General features: G+C 46.7%; 1 long non-coding RNA gene across 1 annotated transcript in view; it reads left to right on the forward strand.

Moving 5' to 3' along the window:
* Nucleotides 1-18,483, forward strand: part of LOC123601580 — a 34,792-nt gene that overhangs the window by 4,277 nt on the left and 12,032 nt on the right. The window lies entirely within an intron of this gene.

The raw sequence follows: 18,483 nt of genomic DNA on the forward strand, positions 1-18,483 counted from the left end.
CCAATTACTATTAATGAGCACATCCCAAATTCCGGCCCTTTGATGATCTGGGCACCCTCGTCAGGTATTTCCGCCCTCTTCCCTCCGTGACCCCTGCAGTTCCCCTGGCTACCCTGACTCCAAGATAACCTACACCTGTTCTCAGCATGTCCTGCGGAGACCCAGGCGAACCCCTTGGAGATTCTGAATGATTCATCTTGAACAGAACCCTGGGTTTGCCTGGGACTCTCAGGGGAGCCGTGTGAGAAACTCTAAAATACACATGAATGAGTAAATCGGGACTGAGTGCCAATTTGGAGCGATTAAAGGATCCCGTGAAAGCTGAACCCCTGGAGAGATGTACATGCTTCTGTTGTATAATCCCGTAAGTGCAAAGGGGCATAGGAGTAGCCTCTTTTGATGGAGCGCCTGTGCACACCCACTCTTGCCCCTTGGGTCCTTGGCACCCGCAGAGCTCCTGTCATCACGGAGGCCAGCCCCGGGCTCTCTCCTATCACCCTGGGAGTGTCTTCTAAAGAATTCCTCCCGAGCCGTGGTTCTGGGCTGCGCTGATTACTCCTAGTAAGGTTAGCCCTGGCCCCTGGCTCTTCACGGCAGGAATGAGTTGCCAGAAGGGTCACATTCTTCCTCTGAGGCAGTTCACCGTCCTTTCTTTTAGCAGGAGGTGGTGATGTGTTCTTCCCTACGTGCCGCTCCTCTCTCGCTAAATCTCCATCTAACCTCAAGACTCTCGGATGCCACCTTATCTGGGAATCCATCCCGGGCCCTCCTTTTTCACTCAGGCCTGTCTAGCTTCTGCAGCCTTCGAGCTTCCGGGACTCGTTATACGGGCGTCGTTAATGAAGTTTTTGGCACAATGTCTGGTACAGTGCTTCGGTGGTGATGAGCCGGGATTCAGAACAGCTTCTTCAACTCCCCTCTTTCCCGGACGGCGTCTAAAACTGTCCAGCGGGCTGTGTTGTAACCCCACGGGCTCCAGCCGATGGGAAGTCAGGATCTCACCTCCCTCCCTTCTGGAGAGCTGGGCGGCTCAACCCTGGAGCCCAGAGACCTGCTCCGTCCCTTGGTAGCTCGCTTCTCATTACCTCACTTTTCTTATTTGGACAATGGGGATCACAATGAGTTCTACTCCTCAGCATTGTCATGAAGAGTAAATAAAATATCCAGGTACGGCTAAGTTTCATAGAGTGCTGGGCACATAAGAACTCAGCAATGGCATGGCTCCTATAACGTCATCAATGAAAATCTATTGAATATCGAATAGAAGACAGGGCAGAGTTTTAGGTTCCAGCCTCTGGGCCTCGCGTGGAATTGACTTCTCAGTGACTCGAGGTTGTGTCCAGACCTTGCTGTGTGTGACCCGTTGCATGTGTTCATCCGCTCAGCAGCTGTTCACTGCCTGGCTGCTCTGTGTCTACCAAAAAAAGCCACAGCTCCCATAGTGGCGTTGTGGGAATAGGGAGTGAGGCCAGGAAAATATTTTGCAGTTTTGGCCGAACGATGGGTTAGCATTCTAGACTGTTTATTTTTCTTCCCTAGAATTTGCTTTGCCAGCTCCCAGCCCTGTGGTCAGGGGCAAGAGATCTTTACTTACTTTAAGAGAAAGCCGAGGGTGAAAATAATACTCCTGTTTCTGCTGTTTCTGAAACAGAGGAACCGTAAAGGAGGCTTCAGAGAAAAGTGTGTGGGTTCAGACAATGCTTTCTGGCTGGTAAAGAATGAAACCACAAGGATTAGGAGGCACATTGCACTTAAAAAAAAAAAACAGGAGCAGGCAAAGGACTTAACTCTACATGTACTGGGGTGAAGTTCAATGTTCGTAATCTAGTCTTTGGCTATTGTAGTATAGTGTTCAGTAAATATGTATATATATTTAGCATGTATTATGTTTAGAATTCAGCACCCTTTGCCTGACTTTAGATGGAGGGGCATTTGTTATATGTAATACTTTGACCATAGAGTAGGATTCTGTAAACAGAACTTTCCCCCCTTGAATGCTTTCTGCCTCGTAGATTCTGCCCAAATATTTAATGACAAGTATCCTATAAAACTCTGGCAGGCTGGGGTACCTGGCTGGCTCAGTCAGTAGAGCATACAACTCTTGATCCGGGGTCACGGGTTTGAGCCCCACGTTCAGCATAAAACAACAACAATAGCGGCAACAATAACAACAGAGAACTCTGGCAGGCTGTGGTTCAATGTGCTGACCATTGGTCTGACGGTCGTTCAATGTTGGTTGCTTACAATTTTCTATCAAATCTGAATGCTGTTGGCGTTTTAGGTAGAATGACTATTCTTTTTTTGCTGGAGTGTCCATTGCATTCCCACTAAAAGTCAGTAATGGCCTCCAGTTGTTACAACTGAAAGTGTTTCCCCCCATTTCCAAAAGCCCTGTAGGGGGACTGTGCCGCCCCCCATTGAGAACCACTAGATCACATAGCATCTTGTTTAATGATCGCACGGAATTGAGTTCAGAACTTTCCCCACTAGACATGAAGCTTCATGAACGCTGCACAGACCCATGTCAGGTGTTAGTCTCTGATGGTTTTTTGCTGGTGCTTAGAACAGGGCTTGACCCTTAGTGGGTTCTCGATAGATACTGTGCTGGGATGATGGCAATGCCATGTAGTACACTATTAATTTTCCATAACTTAGTCAAACTGCATTGCAGAGATTTTTGTAAGCAAGGGTGATATTCAAAATATTTAACAAATAGGGGCACCTGAGCGGCTCGGTCGATTAAGTGTCTGACTTCCGCTCAGGTTATGATCTCATGTCTCACAGGTTTGAGCCCTGAGTCGGGCTCTGTGCTGACAGCTCGGAGTCTGGAGCCTGCTTCTGATTCTGTGTTTCCTTCTCTCTCTGCGCCTCCCCCGCTTATGCTCTCTTTCAAAAATAAAGAAATAAACATTAGAAAAAATATTTAACGAATAACATTGCACACACTCTGACCAATAAGAACTTATTGGAGAGTCTGGAGACCCCCTTGCTGGCACAGGAACTTTTAGTTGCTGGCTCATGGGACAGTCCAGAGGGTCCCAGGAATAGGAGACAGGGAGTGACGTAATAGGAGGGGACAGTGTCAAATTTTAACAGCCAGCAGGGCACTACGAGAAGATGCTTCTGAATATCATCAGAGTGGCTATCGTGTAGAGTGCAGCATACAGAACGTTTTCAGGACACCCCGGGAGCTATTCATCCGTTGACCAGATATTGTGAAACATCTGTACAAAAGTTCTCTGGCTTCCAGGCTTTCTCTACTTTTCCCCCCAGAAGTCTCTCTTCATTTTGTTCAGTCAATGCCAGACCAGATTGTTCAAGAAAAGAGTGAGAAAGAACATGGGGGTGCCTCCTGTATTTCATGCCCATAACCCACAGGCAAATGCGTGTTCCTCGGGAGCCTGGCAAGATTCCCTGTGTTAGCAGTGCCTTCCCACCCACCTGGCTCCTGCGGCTGAGGCCCTAACCCTTTTTTCCAGGTGAGCCTCGTAGTCTTCTAAGTCTCTAGAATTTGGCTCAGCAGTTGACTGTGTAGGAAGGACAGTGACAAAGTTTTGGATTCTGGGACACCTGGGTTTTAGTCCCGCCTCTTCCCTTACCGGATGGGTGATTGTAGGCAAAGACAAAAAAAAAAAAAGAAAAAATCACACACTCTGCGTTGGGTGCCTGTGGACAAATCACGTAGCCTCTCTGTTTCATTTACTGTAAAATGAAGGATCCACACTGGCTGCTCTCTAGAACTCTCCCTGCTGAGTCGTTAGATCCCCTGGGTTGTGGAGGTGGAAGGCATGTCCTTGTGTGGATCCCAGGCCCACTGCTCTGGCCTCACTTGTGTGGCAGGGACCTGGGGGCCCGTGCATGGGATCCAGGCTCTGTCCGCCCTCTCTTGGCTTGGGCCAGAGGGCCTCCAGCCCTAGAGCTTAGCTCTGAGGTTCTCCCACTGGAAACGACGGCCACGACCGCTTCCTCCTCCGTGTCCTCCCTTGCACCCCTCTCTCCTCCTCCCTCACTTTCTTAAGCTGTTGCTCTTTCTCTGTTCTCTCTCTCCTTCTCCATCCTTAGGGGGCCTCATCCCCTCACCTGCTTCAACTCCAAGGAAACCAAAACGCTAAGGCCCCCCGCCCTGTCGTCAAACTGGGTCCTTGGGAAGTTCCTTAAGCTCTGCTTGACTCAATTTCCTCATTTAAAAATGTGATAGTCCTTCCCACCTCAAAGGGTCGTTGGGACCATTCAGTGAGACTGTATGTGTGAAATACTACAGCAGTGTCTGGTCAATGGGACTTGAGCCTCCTTTGTTAGTATTTCCCTTTTCCCTGCAGCAAGTTGACTTGGCTCATGGCATACATATGGGTGTGCTATGATTAATCTGCCCTGGAAAGTTTGCATTCTCTTTCCTTCGAGCATTAAAGTGTGTGAGTAACCTACTCGCTGAGCTTTCTTTTTTCATGCAGCCTCTTGCCGTTCCCATTCCTTCCTGCAAACACACACATTCTTCAGCTTGATTAAACTATTTGGAGTTCTGGGGCGCCTGGGTGGCTCAGTCGGTTGGGCGCCCGACTTCGGCTCAGGTCACGATCTCCCCGTCCGTGAGTTCGAGCCCCGCGTCAGGCTCTGTGCTGACAGCTCGGAGCCTGGAGCCTGTTTCAGATTCTGTGTCTCCCTCTCTCTGACCCTCCCCCATTTGTGCTCTGTCTCTCTCTGTCTCAAAAATAAATAAACGTTAAAAAAAAAAAAAACTATTTGGAGTTCCAAGACTCACTAGACTTTCTCATTTTTCCTTGTCTCTGTATCTGGCCAGCATGCCCTTTCCCCAATCTATCTTTTTTTTGTCTTTGGTAGTGGTGGGACAGATTGACCTCTTATGAGTAGATGCTTCAGGAGTTGGCTCACACGCCACCTCCTCCAGGAAGACTTCCCTGGTTGCTGCCACTCCCCAAGGTAGAGTTAAGTGGTTTTTCGGTTGTGCTTTTTAGAGACTGTTGTCACAGGGCTTACACCATGGCAGTACCATTATTTCTGTTTACTTGTCTCTCTTTTTAAACTGGCAAGTCCTTGAAGGCAGGAACTTTGCTGTATCTATCTTTTTATCCTCAGCACCCAGCCTTTTTCTTTTCTTTCTTTCTTTCTTTTTTTCTTTTTTGGGAATCTAATATGTGCTTAGTAAATGTTATACGAATGAATGAAGAGGATGGGAAAAGACGTCCTAAGAACTCACTAGAAAAGTCACAAAGTCATTGTACTAAAGGAGATTCATTTTACTAAGAGGAACACTTCTCTGTTCCTGTTTCTTTCCAGATATATGTGCCTACTTTGGGCACAATTATAATAATTTTGATTTTTAGAAAGTCCATAGCTGTTAGAAAGAACAGACTAGAAGGGATGGAGGTAAGGTGTTAGGGACAAGGATCCTGAAACACCTGATCCTCTGATAGTGACAGGCACAGAAAAAGTACAAAACACGCAACTGGGCACCTGAGCACAGGGAAACAGCTTTAAGCCGCACAGAATATTCCTACACAGCCCAACAACTGACATTCAAAAGGGATGGCCTGAGTTACTGAAGGTTTAAATTATACTTTGAAGAGTCTGCTTAAGAAAACAAAGCTCTAAAACCGATTGAATTTTTCGTGGAATAAGTTTCAGTCACCGGGAAACGGCATGGGACTGTTCAGTCATTAGGATGCTACTTGGACATTTTAAGACAGAAACTATGTTGTGGGTCTGGAGACGGTTCTGCAATCTCGTAACGACTTTCGCCGATACACAACAGAATGGTAAGTAAAAGATGTCTTTAGGACCTGGCTTGTTGAACTCATATGGAGCCCTGGGGGCTTGTTGGCATTCTTTTGAATATTGATGCTGAGATGGGGGAGTACAGGAGCTTCCCTCCCTCTCTTGTCATCATCAGCCTCCTATTTTCTGTGCAAGAGGCTGGGTGTAGGATTTTGTTTGAAGGAAAGCATCCTCAGCTAAAACATGCAGTTGGCATGTTCTTACAGGAGCATGCATCCAGATATAAGTTCTTAGGAGGCAGTGATTATGAGCATCGTCTGCATGAGTTCAGGTCTGGGTGTCTGGGCTTCACCTCTCCATACCTCGGTTTACTCCTTTGTAAAATGTGGATAATTATAGCCCCCGTGTCACTGAGCTGTTGTGAGAATTAAACTTGTTAAAATAGGTAAGGCGCTTAGAAAAATGCTTGGCATATAAGAAATCTATTTTGCTATTTGCTATTCAGGTAGCCCCTTCATCAAGCCTGCCTCGTAAGGGGTGGGTGAGGCAAAGCTTTGAAAGCCAGTGCTCTCTGAGCCTTGAAGAATGTAGGGAGGAGCAGGGCATTTGAGTCTAAGAGCAAGGGAAGGAGGGGGAAAGATCACACGTTCGGGCCCTGGGTCGGGACCTCGCATACACGAGAGGAACACTACGCGGCAAATAGGTTCTTACTAAGCAGTGTCTCAGGTCAGGCAGCGTGCAAGGTGAGAGGGAGGGGACAGAGCACAGCTGCCGGGAGAAGGGGCAGTAGCTTGAGCCCTGTGTGGGCTCCCAATCCGTCTGCCTCGCTCACGAACCGGAACTAATTTCAACTGGCGTCTTTGGATCTCGGTTTTAGAAAGCTACTCTGGGAAGTGCTGTGGAGTTTAGAGAGTTGGAAGGAGAGGAGAAGGACAGAGTCAGTGGCTGTTTCGGAGAAAAAACACCCAGGGTGGGGTGGGAGGCACGGGAGAGGACAAAGATGATTCCAGAGTTTCCTGGTTTGGGCAACTGGGTGGATATGATGCTGTTCATCAAGATAGAGAAGGCAGGAGGAAGAGCAGGTTTGGGTGGGGGAGGTAATGAGTTCATTTCTGGGACAGGCTGAATTTGAGGTGCCTAAGGGAGGTTGAGGCAGAGATACCCAGTAGGCAGTCGGGTCTGGAGCTCAGCTAGGAAGGGCAGGGCCAGAGATACGGATCCCAAGTTGTGAACTTATAAATGAGAGTTAGAACTTTGGGAGTGGTTGAGTTCACTCAGGGAAGAAGCGTGAAGTGTTAGAAGAACAAGAATGGAATGGCGAGGTCATCGATGGCTGGGGGTGGGGCTGAGGAAGGGGTCAGCACGAGAGACCAGGAGGGGCTGCCCATGTGAGCCAAGTCCTTGGCTTGAGCAGGTAGGACGCACAGCAGCCTTCAGTGGGGCCCTTCCCAGGCCTTGGCTGCCCTGATAACTTAAACAAAAAGCATTATTGCTCTCAAAGGGCAAGAAGGGATTTGTGATCTTGAAATCAGTGTGCTTTGGAGCTGAATCTCAAGAGATTTGATGATCCAGTGGTGTGTGTGTGTGTGTGTGTGTGTGTGTGTGTGTGTGTGTGTATTTTGTTAAGTTTTCAAGATGACAACCTTTAGAGCAAAATGAAACCTGTTCCAAATCCCAAGAGATGATAGAGTGATCAACAGAGGTCTTGTCATTGAGGCTGGGGCTGGGTGGCTTCTCTCTAATGTCTTAGGGCAGCATACACACATTCATCCCACATATATTACTTAGGTACCAAGTATATGGCAGTCCCTGTGCTCAGCTCTAGATAGAGCTGTGGCCAAAACAGTTTCTGCCCCTGGGGCTAACTGGTTCTCAATCTTGGCTGGACCTTAGCATCATATGGGGAGTATTGAAAAATTCCCCCATGCCTAGGCCGTGCCTCATACCAGAGAACTCAAAAATCCTTGGCAATGCGACCAAGTGGAAGTAGCTTTAAAAACTCTGCAGACTTGGGGGTCCCTGGGTGGCTCCGTCGGTTAAGCGTCTGACTTCGACTCAGATCTCACGGTTCATGAGTTCGAGTCCTGAGTCGGGCTCGATGCTGACAGCTCAGAGCCAGGAGCCTGCTTTGGATTCTGTGTCTCCCTCTCTTTCTGTTCCTCCCCTGCTCTCACTGTCTCTCTCTCTCTCTCTCAAAAATAAATAAAGATTAAAAAATAAATAAAATGAAAAAACTTCTGCAGATGATTTCAATGTGTAGCTACAGCTGAGAACCAGCTGAGTATAGATAATCTAGTGCACCCAAGTATTTCCATGCAACCCCAATGGCAGACTCTTGACTCAGTCCAGTTGCCTTAATTTATCCCTGAGGGGCCAGGAGTTGAGTTGGCCAAGGTGGCCCATGAAGGGCCTGGGCTGAGAGCTCCTGTACCCCACTCCTCAGCCAAGGAAGAGTCTTGCACACCGGTGTGGCCTCGGCCTGATCTGTGCTGTGGCCCTTAACCTGGCTGGCCACCCAGCTTTGATGTTTAAGTAGAACTCTGGTGAATGATTTACATTGTTCTCTCTTTTCACCAGGGCTGTCTTCTTTCTCTGTGAAAAACCAGTTGAATTCTTTGTCTAAATGGGGTATTCATTCAGAGGACACACAATGGACCTCTTTCACTCGCAACTAAATCTCTAGTAACAGAGACCAAGGGCCTGCCAGCAACGTCCTTGTGAAACCCATCCCCATGCGCCCGGCTTCTGGAAATGAACCGTGAGCACTGCCGTTTGGAGAAACAGGGGCCCCACATTGTGTAGGGGGTGGGGCTGAGAGCCACAGACTGCTCTGACGCTGCGGGCAGGTCTCCGAGCTCGCACTGGGGAGCCCTGGAGTTGCTCCCCACAAGGGCAACCAAGCCCTTTTCTCGGTGGGACCCCCAAAAGCATCAGTCTGGCAATCACCGTTTAAGCCTGGAAGGGCAGCTGTGTGACTTTGGGTTACTGGCATGACCTCTCTGAGCCTCAGTTTCAGGCCGAAACGTGGGGGAATAGGATTATCGTGAGGATTAAATGACATAATATGTGCAAAATGTGGGGCACCTACGGTTATCTGCCATGTCCTAAATTAAGGCCCTTTGATATATAATGCAAAATTGAACCCAAAGAACTAAAGCAGCAAACGAGCTGTCGTGGCTTGTCATCCCTCAATTATAAATGAGGATACTGAAGCCCAGGGAATGGAAGAAACGTGTCCGATGTTGCAGTCATCAAAGGAGATGGACTTTGAACTCGGGCCTCCCACAGTAAGAGGGCAAGAGTGGATTAGCTATTACTATTTTCTGGATGTTGCTTTGGATTCAGACAGGAGGAGAGAAGGTGTGGGGAGTGGGGAAGAATTTTCTTACTACTTTGGAGGATGTATTCAGAGCCATGATACTTAAGCCAGACGCTGCAGAGTTTCATCCTGGGAACAGAGGAAAAGGAGCCAGTTTCTGCTGGGACCGACTAGGTGCTAGGCAGCACGCGAACCCTTTTTGGGGACACTTGTACGTTATTTAACGCGCAGGAATAAATCTGCAAGGGAGGTGGTAGGGATTTTTATCCCTAATTTGGGGTTGGGGGGAGGGTTCAGAAGCTCAGAGAAGTTAAGCAACACGCCCAATGTCACAGAGTCAGTGTTGAAGCCTGACTTTGAACCAGAGTCTGTCTGGCCTGAGATGCACCTGCTGCTTTGCTTTTGCTGAATGTATCCTGTTGACCTTGAGAAATGAGGTCTTCTCCGTGTCTTCAGTTTACTCTCTCACTTTGTAGGAATCTCGTCTCCATTTCCTAGGTCCTGAACAATTAGAGAGGGTGGTTTCCTAGGCTGTTTGCTTGGCAGCCACATCGGGAGGAGAGTGGCAGTGATACTAAAATTAATAATAATAATAATAGCAATAATTACCACATTGAGCACTGTGTCCCAAGCACTCCATGTGTTCCAGACACAGTTACAAGAACTCAACAGACCTTACCTCAGTTTAATCTGCACAACACTCCTGTACAGTTGGGATTATCACTCTTCCTGTTTCTGCAGATGGGAAACTGGCACAGATCAGTCCAGCAACTTGCCTAAGGTCACAGAGCTAGTCACCGTGGACCTGGGATTTGAACCATGTGGTCGGACCCAGAAGCTACTTGGCAGAACTTGCTGGAAGCAGATGTGGTCTTTGTGCCTCCTGACCTGGCTTCCAGTTGGCAGCTGACACAAGAGGTGTTCCATGGGGGAACGTTCCCTGGGGAATGACTCTCCTGTCACTTCGTCTTGAGGAAGGGGTTGTTCCTGGTATCCGGAGTTTCACTGATGTTGAGAGGGTGCTTACTCTTTCCGCCTGTAGGTTTCCTCAGATTGGTCTTTGTTTAACTTGGCCCCACATACTCGCTCAGCTGGGCTCTCAGGCCCTCCTTTAATGAGGCGGAGGCTCCCTTTGCAGGAGGCCAGGCTCCTGTGGCCTCTTGCCTTGTCCTCTGGCCACACTCTCCTCCGCAGGCTGCCTCTGTGTCCCCAGATCTCAGATCCAGGAGCTGGACCCAAACCCTGTCGTAGATGGCTGGAGAACCCTCGTGAGTCTCTGACCACCTGGGGCCACCAGCCCAGCTCTGGTCCTGTGGAACCTGGCCACAGTGGGCACAGCATCCCAGCCTGGGGCTGGGTGCCGTGTCGTATCTACACCCATGCACCTGGGGCTTATATTTCAGGGAAGGGAGATTCTGGTTTTCCCCAGCAAGTTTTAATTCAGTCCCCTGGCTTTCAAGAGGGTGTGAATACCGTAGCATTCTGTCCTTGCATTCTGTCCTTTGTATTCTGTACTTAAAAAAAACAAAAGATAAAAAACCCCTAAACTTTGCCTTAATCATGAAATGAGCAGCAGTGATTTATTGAGCACATATGATGTGCCAAACATTCCACAAACAGCGTCTCACTTAATTCTCTTCACATTTTTGAGGGGAAGGCCTTGGTTATCTTGTTTTTATGGTTGAACAACCTGAGTGCAGAGGGATTAATTTGCTCAAGGCCACACGGTAAGCAGTGGCCGAGCTGGGATTTGAGCCCAGGTCAGTCTGACACCAAAGCTCTTAACCACTGTCTGTACTACTTTCCATTTCTCTCCTTACCCATCCTCCCTTCGTCCGGAAGTCCAAAATGTTGCACGGATGGGTGAGAACTTGGACGATTTGAGTGACAAGAGGAGCTGTTCCAGTGGCTCTTTTCTCCCTGCCCACACGGTGTGCCTGTGGTTTCTTCAATCGGGGACCAGGGAGACCTTGTAGCATTTGTCTGGGGCAGAATGTAAATGTGTCACTTGTCTTTCTCGGCTCGACAGCAACAGCTCTGTCATGTGCCAGTATGCGTGTGCATGCATGTGTTCCACCCTTACTTGCTCCTCCTGACAGATAGCTGGTCCTGTGCCTGAAATTGATTCATTTCTAATGAAAAGCAACCCGACCTGAAGATAAGAATTCACTCAAGCAAGATTGGAAGGAGAGATAATGTGGAGTATGCAATGAGTTCGTTTTAACTGGTGACTTATTCCACCGAAGAGTTCTCATGTGTCAGAAGGGAGTCCGGGTCTGGGAAAGGTATGCAGAGGAAGCTGGAAAAGCCCCTGAGTTCTGCAGGGGAGCTGGACCTTCCTACTGCAAATGCTTAGGGGCCTGGACCCTGGGCCAGGAGTGGAGGGTGGAGTGCAGTGACTGATGCAGGCCTGGGGAGGGGGGCAGGGGCTTTCATTCGCTAGTGAGTGGGCATTTCCCATGTGGGTGGCACCTGACTTTCTGGGATATTTTCTTAAGTTTGTCTCTGCATTCTGACTCTTGATTCCCCAATGGAGGAGCTAGGCGTCTGCCTTCTCAGCACCCCTGTGCATGGAGTAGAGAGTCGTGACTTAGGCTCCTTCGATGAGACACCGCCTCCCTTCCCCCACTCCCCCGAAACGGACTTTGATCTTCAGGAAGGTGGCATTGCAAAGGATCCATTTTCAGGGCCAGCAATGGTTGGGGTCCTGGCGGAGGCAGCATGTGGTCCAGGCAGGTGGTGGTGGTGGGGACATCTTTGCAGGAAGCAGGCCTGTGGTAATGCTTGATTCTTAATTGTTCTTGGTGGCAGAGCTTCCGTGTCTGACTCTCCGACCCCCCCAGGAGATTTGTGAGCTACCCCCAAGTCCCGTAAATTTGTGGAGGTTTGCTGAATGGCCCAGGATATGGTGTATCTTCATACATGGTCCGTGGATGCTTGAGTATTTATTCTGCTGTTGCTGGGTGAAGTGTTCTCTAAATGTCGATTGGATTCTGTTGGTTGATGGTGGTGTTGAGTTCTGTGCTCTTGTTGAGTGCTGTCTAGTTGTTCTATCAGTTATTGAGAGGGGATGTTGAAGCCTCTACCTATAATTGTGGATTTGTCTAGTTTCCCTTTCAAGGTCTAGTGATAACATTGCTTTCCATATTTTGCAGCTCCACTGTTTGGTCAGGATTCTTGTGGACTGAAGGTTTAAAATCATTATGTAATGTCCTTCTCTGTCTCTGATCATTTTCTTTGCTCTGAAATTTACTTTATCAAATATTAATATAGCCAACTGCTTCCTCTCGATTAAAGTTGGCATGACATATCTTCTCCCATCCTTTTAACTTTCAACCTGCCTGTATCGTTATGTTGGAAGTGAGAGACCATGTTTTCAAATCCACTCTGACGATCTGACTCATTTAATCTTGTCTGAGAATGTCTTGATTTCTTATTTGTTGTTCTGAAGGATATTTCTGCCGGATTCTGAGCTGACAGGGTTTGCTTTATTTATTTGCTTGTTTTGTGTGTGTGTGTGTGTATGTGTGTGTGTGTGTGTGTGTGTGTGTGTGTGTGTGTTGTGCTGCTTTGTTTTGTTTTCCTCAGCATTTGAATAATGTTGTACTACTCCCTTCCGTCTTCCACAGTTTCTAATGAGAAATACACAATGATTTAATTGTTTTTCCTTTATAGATAAGGTGTTGTTTCTCTCCAGCTGCTTTAAAGATATTTTTATTTGCCTTTCGTTTTCAGAAGTTTGACCATGATGTGTCCTGAAATGGATTTTTTTTTTTTTTTTTTTCACTTATCCTGTTTGGGGCTTGCCGCTCAGCTCCTTGAAACTAAGGCTTATGTCTTTTGCCAAATTTGGGAAGTTTCAGCCTTTAGTTTCTTTGAATGCTTGTCCAGCCCTGCCCTCTTTCACCTCTCCTTCTGGAACTCTGATGATGTGAATGTTAGATGTTGTTCCACAGGCCCCCGAGGCTCTGTTGAGTTTTTCATTCCAGCCTATTTTCTCTCCATTGTTCACACTGGGTTATTTCTATCAATCTACTTTCAAGTTCATTGATTTTTTTCTTTCCTCCCTCCATTCTACTGTTGAGCCCACCCAGTGAGTTTTTTATTTCAGTTATTGTATTTTTCAGTTCTAAAATTCCATTTGGTTGTCTTTTATATCTTCTATTCACCAAATGTTCTATTTCTTTGATGAAGCTTTCTATTTTTTTTTTCAATTATTTCAAGCATGTCCATAATTGCACGTTGAAGCATTCGTATGATACCTGCTTGAAAATCCTTATTGGATGATGATAACGTTTCTGTCATTTTGAGATTGGTCTCTATAGATTGTCTCTGTTACATTCAAGTTGAAATTTTCTTGGTTCTTGGTGTGAACAGTTATTTTCTATTGACACTGGACGTTTTTGTTATTATGTCTGATACTCTGAATCTTGTTTACATTTTCTGCTTCGGCTGACTTTTTTTTGACATTGCTCTGGGCAGGGGAAGGAGTCGGTGCTGCCCTGTGACTGCCAGGTGAGGTTAGAAATACAGACTCCTCAGGGACACCTGGGTGGCTTAGTCAGTTAAGCATACGACTTAGGCTCAGGTCATGATCTTGCGGTTAGTGAGTTCGAGCCCTGTGTTGGGCTCCATGCTGACAGCTCAGAATCTGCTTCGGATTCTGTGCCTCCCTCTCTCTCTGCCCTCCCCTGCTTGTGCTCTGTCTCTTTCTCTCTCAAAAATAAATAAACGTTAAAAAAATTTAAAAAGAAGGGGGTGCCTGGGTGGCTCAGTTGGTTAAGTGTCCGACTTCACTTCCGGTCATGATCTCACGGTTCGTAGGTTCAAGCCCTATGTTGGGCTCTATGCTGACAGCTCAGAGCCTGGAGCCTGCTTTGGATTCTCTGTCTCCCTCTCTCTCTGACCCTCCCCTGCTCATGCCCTGTCTCCCTCTGTCTCAAAAATCAATAAAAACATTTTAAAAATTTAAAAAAAATCATGTTTATTTATTTTTGAGAGAGAGACAGAGTATGAGCGGGGGAGAAGCAGAGAGAGAGAGGGAGACACAGAATTCGAAGCTGGCTCCAGGCTCTGAGCTGTCAGCGCAGAGCCCGATGCGGGGCTCAAACTCAGGAACAGCAACATCATGACCTGAGCTGAAGTCGGATGCTTACCGACTGAGCCACCCAGACGCCCACCAAAAAAAAAAAAAATTTTTTTTTTTAATTAAAAAAAGAAAAAAGAAATGCATACTCCTCACTTGGCCTCTGTTGTTACCTGACTTGGGGAGGGATTCCTCATTCTAGGCCAGAGGTGGGAGTTCTGGTTCTCTGTTAGGCCTTCACTGACATCACTCTGACTGGGAGGGGTAGGAGTGCCTTGTTACCGCTCACACGTGTCTTCCACTGGACACTACAGTAAAGAGAGGTGGCCTCATTGCCTCTGGGTGGTGATGAAAGTCCTGACTCTTCCCTAAGCCTTCTCTAACACCAGAGGGGAGGGAACAGAGCACCTCCATAGTTCTAGGTAGGGGTGGAAGTCCAGACTCCCCACGAGGGCTCCACTGACATCATGGGGGCATAGGTGTTGTTCCCATTTAGTGGGGGGGGGGGGTTGGGGTTTAGTTTCCAGCTCCGTACTTGGCTTTCTCTGACACCACACTGGCAAGATGGTTGGGGAGCCTCATGACATTCCACAAGGGAGGAGTCTAGATTCTTCACTCTGTCTTTGCTGGCTTGGGTAAGGAGAGGCACTTTTTCCCCCATGATGTTAGTATGGAGTACAGTGGTTACTGTCTGAGAGTTTTCTGTCTTCATACCTTTTTCTGGCTAGAGAGAGGAGGCTTTTGTTGGGGCTTTTTCATGTTTGGGATCATTTGCATTTCTGGGCCACACGTTTCTTCAGCTCCCAGTCTGGGATATATGAGACAAAGAGAAAACCCAAAAAACTCACCTCCATGTCACTCCTCGGGTCCGAAGTCCCTCACCCATCTGCCTTCCTCTCCCCACCTTTGAGAATTTTCTGATGATTTTTTTTATACATAATGTCTATGGTTTTTAGTTGTACTTGATGGAAGGAAGAAAAAGAAGTATTATCTACTCCTTGTTCCCAGACAGCAAGTCTCAACATCCTTTATTAAACTGTCTTTCTGCTGAAACTGGCCACAGTGGGTTCTGCAGTGTAGAACCCTTCCCTTTGAGAAGGACGGGGCCACAGGAGAGCTGTCCCCTCGAGTGGGAACACTGGTCTTGTCCATACGTTTTGAGAATTGGTAGTTCTCTTGTGTGTGAGTGGTTTTCCTCTGTTTTCTCCGAACCCTACAGCTTGTCTTCTGAACACAAACAAAAACTTTTTCATAATTAAAAAAAAAAGTTTATTATGTTAATAATCTCTGCACCCAATATGGGACTTGAACTCATGACCCCAAGATCAAGTGTTGCATATTCTTCCGACTGAAGCAGCCAGGTGCCCCAATATAATCATATATATAATATATATAGTACATATATAATTAATATATATACTGGTTATATATATATATAGGTTATATATGTATTATATATATACTAGTTATATGTATATATATATAATACATATATATACATACACACACACATATAATAAAAATGTGATCACACATATAATAAAAATGTGATCACACTGCATTTTTTGCTTAGTAACCTGCTTTTTCACTTAGCCAGATACCCTGATATCTTTTTACTCAAATAAATGTGGCTTAGATCATCATTTTTTGATGGTTACATAAGGTTCCATTGCAAGAGCACAGTTATTGACATATCTGATCCCTATTGTTTCCAATTTTTGTCCACTGTAAACAATTCTGCATGGAACATCTTTGTAGATAATCATTGGGTACTTGTCTGGTTATCTTAAACTAACCCCGTAGAAATGGAATTGCTGGGCTGTAGGGGACACACATTTTTTAAAAAGAGCTTTTGATGCATATCTTCACTTATCCTTTCCATCTTGCTTCTAGTTGTAGGACCATTGCTTGGTTCTCATTCCCCTCGAGTTTTCTCATTCACTAACAGGCATTACCCATTCAGTCTCCCCTCTGCTTCTCTCTGTCCACTAGTGCTAGCTTGTGGCAGGATGATATGTGACAAATCAATGCACCTATAACACCTTCCATATTCCACTTGCTTACATCCTGAGGCTCTTTTACCATTCGTGGCATGGTGGGACTTCCAAACTGAGATGGCAAGCAGTTTTAAGTTCAACTGCTGAGGGTTCAGATGGAAGATTCCGGAAGTAGATGTGATCAGCCATTTCCTTCCCTCACCGCTGACCTCTGGTCCTTAGGGGAGAAGAAAAGTAGAGATGAAGTAAGATGGTGAGATAGGAGTAGGAGTGGCCCTATCTCATGTATCCCTCCGCCCCACAAAATGAATCTTGGCCAGGGAGGGGCAGGATAAAATCTGCCTTGAAGTCAAGAGAACCTGTTTCAGGCTTCCCAGTGTGTTATCTGGGGAGGCATCAAGTTTCAGGTCAGTTCTCTATTCATCATGGAAAAGCTACCATAGAAAGGAAATGGTGGTATGGTGTTTCTGGTGGGGGGACAGTGTAGGGACAGCCTTCCAATTTTCCCAGAGCCTTAGAGTGATGATGGTCAGATATCTGAGTGTCCCAGTGGCATCAAGTTGGGGTACAGAAGAAGAGGAAAGAGGAGAGGAAATATAAGGAGGAGGGGAGGGGAAGGGGAGAAAGCAGGAGGGGAGGGAAGAGAGAGGAAGTGAGAAATGAAGCTCGGAGGCCTACAAGAGCTCCTTGCCTGAATGGTGTGGACCCCATGGCAGGAGTTGATGGGTGGGTCACGCTTGCAGGCATCTGATGAGAACATGGTTGCCTTTCAGATAACTTGTTAGCATGAGACACAAGTAAGGATCGGATGAGTTACATTTGAAGCCAGAGGTCAGAATGGGACCAAGACAGATGCAGACAGTGCAGTAACTTCTTTCTCAGCCTAGATGCAGGGTCACATCCCCATAACACGCACCCACAACACCTGTATATACACATACATGCACACTGAGCCAAAATTGGGATTAAAAAGCACTCTTTTTGACTTTGTTTACCTGCAAATAACTAGATTACTTATGCTACATTGGGCAGAATAGGGATCCCAGGCAGAAAGTACACTGTTTGAGAAAGGGGCAGGTGGGGGGGGGGGGCGGGGAGAGGAATTTTTGTAGTCTTGAGTTCACATTGACTGAAAATCCTTACCAAGTTTACTTCTCTAAACTACCACGGTCTAAGAAAATATGTTTTCTAGATTCAAGCCTTTGCATATTCCCAAGCAAAATCTCCTTCTATGTATTTGCGTTACCTATGTGCACAGTGATTATTGAGGGTTCTTAAAATTGCATTTTGTTCAAACAAAAACATTCATAGGTGGCCAATATCATCTAAGCAAATAAAAATCAGATCTGGGGGAGGGAGGATGCTTCCTCTCAGTCATCTGAGGTTCATAAAGGGCCTCTATGGAACCCTTGGGACTCAACAGATACGAGGCTGCCATGTATGGAATGCCAGTGTTGGCCAAAGTGCTCCATGGGAGCTGAAATCTAGCTCATGTACCACTCATCAAGACTCAGCCTCTGGCACAGGGCTGTACCTACCTGGGGATAGCATTGCCTTTGTCTTTTTACAAAGTGTAGTCTGCTTATAAGCCATGTGTCCATAGAACAGCATGTATCAGAGAAGATTTCTTCTCAAATTCAGCCACCCAGACGGGGCACCTTACACGGGCCCCATAAAGGCAGCTAATGGTCCTGCGTGAGCGTACTTTGAAAACAACAGTAAGTGTTTACTGGTACATAGAATTGGCTTTCTATTTTGAGTTCCCCGTTTGCTGCTAAATTTCAAAACAAGTTCAGTACATTTCCTTGTCCCAGACTTAGAACATTACTGCTCAAGTGTGGGCGAGGGGCCAGCAGCCTTTTGGAAGAGCAGTAACTGATACTGTCATTAAACTATGGAGAAATACGCCAGGCAAGACTTTCCCTGGGTAGAATCCCTTGTGATTTGTTTTGGGGTAACTGTAAAAATCAAAACTAGGAGACCAGCCAATCACTTTAGTGAAACATTCTAGTTTACAATCAGGAAATGATGATCTTGAGAAATTATGGCTTATGTTCAAGGCCATAAGATTCTAGTTGGTGGAGCTGAGACTCAAATCTAAAGCCTCCTGGCTATGATCCCAGGACTTTTCAGTTGGCTGTGTGATGATAGAAACCGTATAGCCAAAGACATGATGGGATCTTCTTCCCTGGCCTCCTTCATCCAAAGACAAATATTTACCATTTGGAGGCACTCTAGGGATGGCCCTACACTGAGGGAGGTGAATACCTCACTCCACATGGCAGCCTAGGAATGTGCCATCGTGTCATATCGATGAAATGGGTGGTCTCTATATCAATAGCTTCTGC

The sequence above is a fragment of the Leopardus geoffroyi genome, chromosome D1, assembly GCF_018350155.1.
Source record: "Leopardus geoffroyi isolate Oge1 chromosome D1, O.geoffroyi_Oge1_pat1.0, whole genome shotgun sequence".
Taxonomy (NCBI): domain Eukaryota; kingdom Metazoa; phylum Chordata; class Mammalia; order Carnivora; family Felidae; genus Leopardus; species Leopardus geoffroyi.